The 10979-nt window shown below is 37.3% G+C and overlaps 1 protein-coding gene across 1 annotated transcript in view; it reads right to left on the reverse strand.

Annotated features, from left to right (window-relative positions):
- The window catches only part of LOC124156833 (thyrostimulin beta-5 subunit), a 60664-nt gene extending 51852 nt beyond the window's left edge, over positions 1-8812 (reverse strand). The window contains exon 1 of the mRNA XM_046531335.1: positions 8555-8812. The gene's annotated coding sequence lies outside the window, so the exon portion shown is untranslated. The remainder of the gene's footprint in view (positions 1-8554) is intronic.
- Between the last annotated feature and the right edge of the window lie 2167 nt (positions 8813-10979).

A 10979-nucleotide genomic window follows, 5' to 3' on the forward strand; every position in this document is an offset into this window, starting at 1 on the left:
TCAGGAGTGGGAATGAGAATTCTTTAGGAAATGCGAACTTGAAGTTACCTGTCTTTTGAAGTGAAACGGAAAGTATGAATTAAAGAACATTAATGTTTGCCCAAGCCCTCTCAGCCTTATCATTCAATGCTAACATCACGTATATATTTGTTATCTACCTTTTGTAGTCGTACCATTATGTATAAGAGAATAGCAATAATTCAAATCAATCAATAATATTTCAAATTACACAAACACAGCAAAACTTTAAGAATCGCCGTATCCTTATATCTCGCAAGTGAAAGATTTTTTTAAATCATAACAGTTGTATAAATAATTATGAAGAGCAGGAAGCTCTGCCGAGGCTTCAGGGTTAAAAAATATAAATAGAAACTAATAGCGCAAGAGTGAAAATATGACCTCGCATTTGAATAATTAGGCATTTTATCCTACCGTCCAACCCGTATCATAGACCTGTTCCTAACTTTTAGAATTTCGCCCGGAGCCATTTTAAAGTCCATTCGAGCGCGATAAACGGCGGGTGAAACGAAGGCAGCCAAAAATACAAGTCGCAATATTAAAATATGAAAATATTTATCACCTCTGGCGCGCATTTTTTTAGACATTTTTTTTTAAGTTAACATGTTGGAATTTTTTAATACTAGAGCTGCCATTTAGGTAAGTATAGTCGTTCAAATATCGTCATAATCCCTCAAATAGCGAATATTTTCTGAGAAAATGATAACTCAACATTTTACAGATACAAAATTACGTGATAATCACGTTAGCACCATGAAAATCTAGTTGCCCTGTCCGCAAAATTTCCGCAGCCATCCCGTGTAAATCCCTTGCTGAAGATTTCCCGAAGGAAATAAGCTTGTTTATCTTGCCCCGATTGATTCAAAGTTCAGTATAACTTATTACATGTAGACTGATCCCGCATTTCATACACTAAGGGGGTTTTCGATTTATTTGTGAACATTTACGCAAAAAAAAACTTTTGTTTTTCCTTGAGGTATGAGAATATCGTATTCAATTACTACGCAAATCGATAAAACAAAAATACTGACGAAACACGTAAGGGTACAAGCGCACTTAGATCAATAAATCAATGAAAATCTGAAATAAATATATGAATATATGAATCATAAATAATGGAATAGATATTCGCAATATTTATCATGTTTTTCTAAATTGGAAAAACTTTGATAATATTCGAGTCCAATCAAATTATTTTACTACCCATAAATTCTTAAATTTAAATCAATTGTGAGCCAAGAATGCTATTCAAAATAACTGAAAAAATGCCTCGTTCATTCAGGTGAGATGTGCTGCATCCGTTCCATCATGAATGAAAGATCGTTTGAATGTTCCACTTGAAAGGACTATTATTTTTAAATCGACGCGTATCGAAATTCAGGATGTAACAAAGAATGAATGCGTCATTTATCCAATTTAGTCGTTAATTTGGACATGTAAAGGATCTTTATTTCACATCTGTGAAAAAACATGTCGCCAATAACTCCATAAAATGACAAGGAAGATGTGAATATGCAATAGAAAGATGGTTGATAGATTAAGAGGGGAGGAATAGAGCAAAGAGAAAAACCATGATGAAAACCTTGAAAATGACACAAAGTGTTGAAACCATGGTCGGTCGTTGAGTGTTAAATTAAATAGTGTGGAAATTATCATTTTCGTTTTTATCATGGATATAGCAAACTTCCACAAAATCAAGCCTGAAAAGATTTTATACAATATAAAGAGAAAAAGGTGGAAATGTTGCATTAATTTAAAAAAAATTTAAAACCCAAGTTTTTACTCGAACAAAAAAATTAACCTCCCCACCTTGGTCAGGGTCGCATGCTTAAATTGTAAAATTGTAAATTGTAAAAAAAAAGATGAAAGACTAGTCGAAAAATAATTCTTAGAAATGTCGCAGCCACTCCATCTCATCATCTTACTTTTCAAATTTTCTCAGCATTTCAAAACTAAATGGTCAATAAAGCTCAATTTCGACTTTATATTTAATAAATCTTTCGACTACACTAGACTTTAATTTATAAAACAAAAATGTGGTGCTTATCAATGTCAAAATCTTAATTAGACTTTTCAGACCAAAACAAGAATGCATTTAGATCTAATTCTGATCTGTATTGAAAAGTTTCAGTCAATGAATATCGATAAATTGGTTAAACTATCATTAAATTATTTTTGTCACGAGGACAGCCAAACAAACAAACAGGAAAAAAACGTGGTTACAAATACAAAAAAAACAACCGGAAATTTAATGAAGTGGTACCATGGCAGCAAGATTGCAAGTAAATGCGTTCTTCCAATTTTTCAAAACTATAGTTTAAAAATCTTTATTGCCCAATAGACGTCCTACGACGTATAAGAAGTAAGTGTTGACCACACTGCAAAGCAAACATTCGGAGCGAGGTGGCCCTCAAGGTGGAGAGTTAAGCTACGGTTTTAAGAGTCACGGCCTCTAATACCATCATGGAAATGCAAGGTGCTACCTGGCGTAAGGCAAATACCCGTGGCTTAGATCGAGGTGAACCCTGAACTATCTATTTCACACTTATCATAGGGTTTAATCATTGAGTGAGATAGATAGCAAAGAAATCACAGGATCTATTAACCTTTCTATACATAAAAACATTAGGTTTTCATACATTTGAGTCGATTATCGCCTCGCTCTCATTTAATAATCTTGTTTTGACTAAAATTTTAGCATTTCCTTTCTGTTAACTTTTAATATTTGCTAATTTATTTACTAGCGTTTTGGTTTCATTGGATTTGTATGATCTAACACTAAATAGTTATTTTACCATGCATTGGTTTCATTTTAGTCATAACCTGCGTTTTATAATATGCAGTGGCAAGAATCGCGATCAAAAGTGATTTTAACTCGATAACTTTAACTGAGATTTTCCGAAATTATTACGCAAAAAGCGCAATTGTTTTTACGGAAATCAGTAAAAATAATAATATAAATATTTGCATTTTTTCCGCAAATGTTCCCCTGAAGACATTAAAGGAAGAATTAGGCGAGACTAGTTGGTAGAAATTAGCATCTATCAAATATTAGTAAAAAATTATTCCATTTAGGGTCTAATTAAACTGGAATAATATCTTATGTTTAGAAACTACGATATTTCCGAAGCAACTCTGAAGTAATGCAGTGTAGGAGGTGCAACCAATTTCAGAGGAAACAATTTATATAGCAAAAATTAATCATTATAATATATCATTATGAAGCTCTAAGATATGAGATTGATTTTATCATGAATATTTCTCACATTCATGGACGAGTCATTTATTTCTCGATGTCATACATGATTCCAGTGTATTTTCGACATTTTTCAACTCCTCTTATTAATTTAAGTACACCGGGACTAGCCACGGTGATAACTTTACGGAGTAACCCGCTATGCACAAATGTTATTCTCATCCTCTTATAGAGCGAATAAATCATCATCTCCCCATTTCTATTTGTTCTTCCTCCTCGACAGCCAATATCCGTCTCAGCAGCACAAACTTGAGCTTCTAAAATTCACTCAAAATTGATCCTGCACCCTAAGACGTTGTCATAGTAGCAGATTTCGCACAAAGGTTTTTTCACTTATGCCGTAGAGCTACGTGTAATACTGTTACGAAATTATGATAAAAATCGCATAAAGTATTTTCTTAATTACAACTTCATTAGGATCTAAACGTAAACACTTAAAGTACTTTGAAAAATAAAAATTCGTAATGATAAAAACATATAATATCTATTCTTGAAACTTGAGTAGTTTTTCAAGAGAATCGTTTCTTTCAGATGGCCAGTCAACGGTTTTTCAGTGTTGCCAAATCATGGATGGTCTCAATAAGTTCCAATAAAATATTCAAATGCTAAATAAATAATCCACAAATGAAATGGTTGTCTCTTATTTAAAAAAATAATTTCTCTATCGAAAAATTGTTTTTTTATTATTCCATTAACTAACTGTAGTACTTACTGTATACTAACTGTACTATTAATTATTTGTCCACAGTTTCCAATCAATTCGAGGACATAGCGTGTTTTTCTATCGGTCCATTGCAGTTCCATGCAAAGGAAACACCAAAATATCTTCCACTCTGTTCCTAAGTCGTATCTCTAACGTTAAAACTTGTTTGCCTTTGCCAGCTATTTTTTTTCTATAACTTATGATAAAATTAAACACTCTCATGCCTATCACGTCGGCTTTGTGGAACTAACACTCACCTTTATGCCTCAACTACTTCATCTCCTCAATCTAAATTTTCCACTTCTCAAATTTCCTTAGCACTTCGCTATTAAATTGCCAATAATGCTCAATTTCGGCTGTATTTTTGATAACGCTATTTACAACACTAATTAAACTTTTGTACTTATCTCTCATTTTCTCGCTTGGTTACGCGTTGTGTACAAAAATTACCAATGACGAACTACCAACTTTCCCAAGAATTTTTTTCCGGCAATTAAATTAGATAGAATTTTGATTTTAAAACTCTCATTCCCAAATCCTGCCTTATATTCCTCGTATGACAATACTTCTTCACATGAAATATTTTTTAAAGTTGGAAATGCACATTTGGAGGTAAAAAATGGACAATAATAATTCACCCATTTATTTCTAAAATAGATTTTCAAATTAAGTGGACAATAAATGAAGCTGAAATTCACTTCAGTAATACAGCCACAATTTCTCTTTTCACTCGCGCAACTCAGCTTTTTGAATATTCTAATCTTATAGATGCTTAATAAGGTGTGTTTCTATCAAAGTATCAACATAATAGGATTTTTTGACGGCATTCTGACTATTATTGGATGTTATTACACATTATCAATTTCTTTTATATCGATTTTCAGATACCTGAATGCTCTTCATGTAGTTTTCAACGTTATTGGCATGGAAATTTCTGCATATTTCATAAGCCTACCTAAAATGGTATGGTTTATGAAAGGATAGGGAAGGAAGGGTGGAGAGAAAGCCGGCGTCAGAATCGGCCTGCTCTAAAAGGGAGACGTCAAGGGGACCACGGGTTAACGTCCCACCTGACGGACGGATTGCTACACTTGTGATAGGGGATAACGTTCTGCAAGGAATCTCCTGCCACGAGCATATTTTTTGCACCACGGTTTAAAGGTTTTGAAGGATTTTTGTTCTTTTCCCATTTATTTATTTAAAATCAAAGGTTTTTGAATAACAGAGAAGGCAAATTATAGCGATAATCTAATGAGAAAGACTGATATTTACAAAACAGATATTGAGAGCAAATCATAAACGATGGAAAGGCATTCAACCTTTCATAACCCGTATTTGATTCCTCAGTGAAAATAGTAAACCTTCAAAGATAAATACAAATTGACTGGAAATGGCATCAAACGAGTTAAAATGTTTAAGTTCTATTTTACTTAATAAATACAACACAAAATATTAATAAATATATTTTTTAAATACACATGTTTACTCAACTACTCAACCCTGGGATTATATTCGGCAATATTGAAAAAATACTCCAATAATCACACTCAAAGGTAATTAATATTTTTCCGTTTTATTTCCCTATCCATGCTATTCCATTTTAGACTAGTTATGACACCTTCTTTTTATATACCATTCCGTCTCGTAGGATGAGGAGCGCGACAGCCTGGTGCGTTAAGCGTTTGGATGCTGACCGAAGAGTATCGAATCAAAATAATTTGGTTTTGTCCCCCCTCAAATAAAACAGCGGTTCAACGTGGCTCAAGGAAAGAGACAGTCTCCCAAACCCTTGAATATTAGACATTCACACACCTCTGGTTTTGTCAGGGGTGAGCTCTACCCTAAACTATTCTTGCCGACTTGCGTATTTCTACACTGTGCGATAATGATAAAAGACGTTTAAGTTTTATTTCAGCCGTCGTAATCTGGTCATGCTGTAAAAGTTATGTGAATTCTTAATATTAGATTCCTTTCCTTTGTTGAAACAAGAACGCAGAGGATTATTGTAGTTCCACTTATTACATGCAACTTTTGTGAAAATTCAAAATATAATATTCTAATGTCGATTGGACGTCGATAAAGGCCTTTGGTTTCCTGTGGTACATCTAGTGGATATTTCTCTTATAAATCGGAATTTCTTTACTTTGGTTCTTACGGCAATGCTTGTCTTAGTAAGAGAAATTGTAATTTACTGTTAAAATTTAAAGATGCCGTTGAAACGAAGGTAATCATTACGCTGTTGTTCAATTTAATCGCGAAGGAATTCTATAAGCGTCAGAATGATATTGATAGCAACTAAAAAACAAATGTCAATGTAATGACAAACTGCCACGAAGATCGCTATACCACTAGGTAAATGTTGAAAATAAAATCCATTGATAAAATCCATGCTTCTGCAATCATCAACAATTAAATTCTTCACAAGATGGCAAATCCTGATTGCATAGTAAAAATGGTGCTATAGTCATCTCATAAGCCTTAGAAAGGATTGATTTAAAAATCTTATAAGTGTATTGCCTACGTTCTGTATGATTTCATTTTAAATGTTGAAATTAGTCAAGATATTTTATGAATGAAGAACAAAATAAATGATAGATGATTCGAAGAGAACTATGAATGACAAGGGCTCACCCGAAGTTGATGATAGATATTGCTTTCAAATTCATAAATTTTCCACGCTATTTCTCGCGAAATAAAATACTGTAGAGAAAATATTTATAATAAATGGATCGCTCAGTATCCATCGTTGCGCTGCGGATACTTTTTAAAACCGATTTTAAAATGTGGTTTCAGTGACAACATAGTTAAAACTTCTTCAGGACAAAAAACACCAAGCATGAAGTTCGCGATGCAAATTTTTTTTCTAAAAGATGGAGTGGAGCTTCGTCAATGTATTCCCCTCTCTATTAAACATTATAAAAGTATGCATAAATTTTAAGAAGGGATAGGGAAAGCATCGTCTCATCAAAGGAGCCGTTCTTTCTTGCCTTTTAGAATCAATATATGTCATCAGTGATAGCGGAACGAAAATAATTACGAAAATTTGAAAGTAATGAAGTGGAGTACGATTGCCCGTTGGAAGTCTCACAAACTTAATCCCAAAAACTCGCCATGATACCTACGTTAGTCTTAGTATATCAATAGTGACTAGCAGTTACCCGCAAATACTTTAATTCCACTTCCCGACCGATTTCAATACATCTTATTTTATCTTCAGGATAAGTTGCATAACTATGCTGAGTACAATAAACCTTATCACTCACCGTCCACCTTAACCTCCAAGGATATATTTCGAGGGTGTCCTAAGGCTAAACATTGGTTTTGAACTTGGCAATAACGAAAAATGTATTGAAATCGATAGTGAAGTGAAATTCAATTATTTTGAAAATTTTCCGGCTAACTTTAATTGAATCTTATATGTAATAAATCCACCTGATTAACAACTCTCTTCACAAGTTTATGACAACCCCACGCAATGTCGACAACGCACCACTCTGCAAAGGAAAACAGAAACGCGAAGTAAAAAGATATCGTTGAAGTATTGGTATGATTTAACAGTTTATGACACGATCTTAACAAAGAATTTCCACTTTATTCCACGAAGTTTCAATTCGATATAGGAGCATGTTAGCCAAGAGGGTAGAGCACTTGCCTGATTATTGATGTATCCCAAGTTCAAATCCTGGTGGAGGATTTCGAAAACACCCCCAAATAAAATCCTCGGACTGCCCAAGAGTGGTCGAAGGAATGGACCTAAGGCCCCCTTAACCTGACACTCGCACACCTGTGGTTAAATCTGTGGTGATCTCCATCCTCAACTATCAAACTAGACTTTGGGTTCAATCAATGAGTGAACGCAACGATCTCTAGTTTTTAATTCAGCTAGTTTCTTAATGGAGAAAAATTTTCGCTCGTAATCCCGCTATTGTCCTCTCCGTGTGTCGTAGTTTAAGATAAATCATCACTTCCGCTCTAATCGTCTTTCCGTAGCGCTTTAATTGTTTGAAACATAAGCCATCATCCTGAAATTTTAAGTATATTTATAGCTCACTGTACAAATGCACACAGGGGAGCGTGGTAATCTGTTGGATGAAGGACTTGGCTACTTTGCTACTTTTCGAATGGTTCCTGATTCAAATCCCCGGTGTAACCTTTAGACATCCTCAAAATAACTTCGCGTAGTGCGAGGCTTCTGGTTTAGCGATAGTTTACTGCGTTTAGAGTTTACTGCGCTCAACATATATCAGCATCTTAAACATTAAGGCAATCCAGTGTTTTAAAAAAATCAAAATTTCCATTTGATTTTTCTCTTTTAAAAACTCCCCTGTATATTAATAAAAATATTTTGACTGAGAATTTTTTGGGGGCTATCATTTTGTAATATTTAATTTTGTAATATACCTACATGAAACACTATAGAAAATGCTGGAAACTGTATACCTTAAAATTTGTAAGATGCAAAATACGGCCGGTCGAGCGGGGTGACGTGTAATTTTATACATCAGTAATCTTTACCCAAATGAACGAGAAAGAGGGAAACGTGATGTATGTGAAATGCCATTTTGGGTAGTACTCACGTGCTTCTCGGCCAAAGTCGCAGTCCTCTCTCTCAAATAGTCTCGGAGCGCCAGCACAGTCTTCCTCCGCCCGTTTCTCTTTTGTCTCGCTCGTCTCCCGTTCAAGTCTCCGCCAAAGTCCGGAGAAGTATCGGCGGCGATGGCGGCAACTGCACCCGGTGTGACCGTCTGTCTATCTCCAACGGCCCCTGCTACTGCTCTCTGCGCTTCGGGTGGCGCGGCAGAACAGTTGACGGCGGCACGGCGCTCGCTCCCTTGCCTTCCGCGCCTTCTTTAAGAGGCCCGCCCCCTTTCCCCTCTCCCCCTCCCCTTCAACCCCCCACTCTCCTCCTCCTCCTTCCCACTCCACCCCACCCTCCCTCACCTGGCCTTTTCTCTCGCGTGAATGAAGCAATAGACGCGGTAACCCCAGTTGAACGGAGCGAACGACAGAAAAAGAAGTGCAGCAAAAAAAGAAAACTAACCTCACGCAATTAAGCACTCCTGCACTTGTTATCCATTGAACTTTCCTTTCGAACTTTTCCCACCTACTTCCCGGTGCAAGGGTTTTCCTCCACTTCTCGCCCAGCTTCCTTCAACTGTCTTTTCTCAGCCCGTGCGTCATTCGAAGAATTCGGTGGGATGGGAATCACGATCCTATACGAGTAGATCGGTCGTCTTCGCGACCTATCGGATTCGTCCGCAGAATTTAGACATTAAGCCCCCACGAGAGGCGAAAATTTAGGTCCATGACGCACACACGATACTGTTTTTTTATTCGCGATCCCATATATACACGGTACCTACTTCGCCGTTGGCGTCTCTTGGCTGCCGGAAGCGTCTCCTCTCTGCCGCGACTGGAGAACGGAACGGAGGGAGTGTGAAAAACTCAATAAAACACACTCCCAAAACAGATACACGATCGCACTAAAACACAGGGGACGGAGGGATAAAATGAGGAGAAATTAAAAAAAAAAACAAAAGAATTAATAAATGCGAGCCTACCTGACGTGCGTTATGGAGACTTTTCCCAACTGTAACTAGGTATCAGAATAATGAGAGAGGGGAGGGAAAGGAAAATGAGTAAACTGCATAAGTACTTTGGTATACTGGACAGGTATAAGGTGGGTGGTAGGAGGGTGTTTTTTTTTTTTAAACAAGGGGTTCGGAATGGGGAGGGGTAGTTTCTTTGGACCTGTGCGCTCCCTCTCCTTCCCTCCTAACGGTTTCCACTCCTTTTGGAGAACGCCCACGCCTCACTGACGAGTCGTACGTATTACATCTTCGGACTGCGAGAGGGGTGGTTTACGGATCATCCCACCCCCTCTCCCGTCCACCCCTTATTCCTCACCCCCCTCATCACCCCCACCCCTCTTCCGTAGGCGCCTCCCCATTGGCTGGCGCTGGGCGCCTGCCCGCATGACTCGCCCGACGATATGACGCGAGGGCAGCCTGTGGATCTCGCCCGCCGCACACTAAGTAGACGGCATGACGTAAGGCGCGCGCTAAAACTTTATTTCAGTCCAAGGGGACGGTACGAAGGAGGCACTACTGCGTCCCGTTGGAGCCTGATTAATTTTTTCACTTTGGCCGCATTTATCTGCATTCAAAAATGTCCGCAGCGCGGCTGGATTATACAGAGCAATTTATTTATGCTCAATATATGCTGTATAATAATCATAACCGCGAGTGGAAGAATTGAAAAGTTCTGTATTTGATATATCACGTAGTACCGAATGTAAATTACGAAATATATATCACCAATTATAGCTTCTTTCTTCGAAAAATTAGGATCACTCTGCCTAGGGGCGCAGCTAGGAATTAAGGCTGGGGGGGTTTTCGTGCAACTAATACCGGGGTGTGTAGGGGTATGGAATACCCACCAGGATAAGCGGTACGTGCGAGATTAATAAGAATTTTAAGATAAATGGTTCAAAATGGTGAGTTTTACGGCTTTCTGAGGTATATTTTATTAATCCTTACACTATTATATTAGTAATATCAATCCAATTAAGTGAAATGGATTAAACTTAAAAACATTTCTGAGCTTTGAGGGGGGTTTTATCCCCCAAACCCCCTCCTCGCTGCGCCAGTGACTCTACTTACCATCGAAGAAAGTGGAGATTTTTGTAATCCCATTGAAATGGAAGGTGGGTGTGACAACTTATCTATAGGCCGACTGGAGACTCCCCTTTCCTTTTTTGTGCTTCAGTTCTTTATTGTGCCATAGGAGTCAACGGACATTTTTAACAGAAATATTTCATCCGCGAACTTAATAAAAGACAAAGAAAAGCTGCTCGATTCGTCAAAAACCGCTTCGAGCGTACAGAAAGTGTTACACGTTACACATACGTTAAACGAATTAGGCTGGGAGCCGCCAGGGACTCGGAGGCTGCCCGCTAGGCTAAGATTGCTTTATTAGGATGGATATATCTCAGAGCTACAC

Source organism: Ischnura elegans, chromosome 4 (assembly GCF_921293095.1).
Source record: "Ischnura elegans chromosome 4, ioIscEleg1.1, whole genome shotgun sequence".
NCBI classification, from domain to species: Eukaryota; Metazoa; Arthropoda; class Insecta; order Odonata; family Coenagrionidae; genus Ischnura; species Ischnura elegans.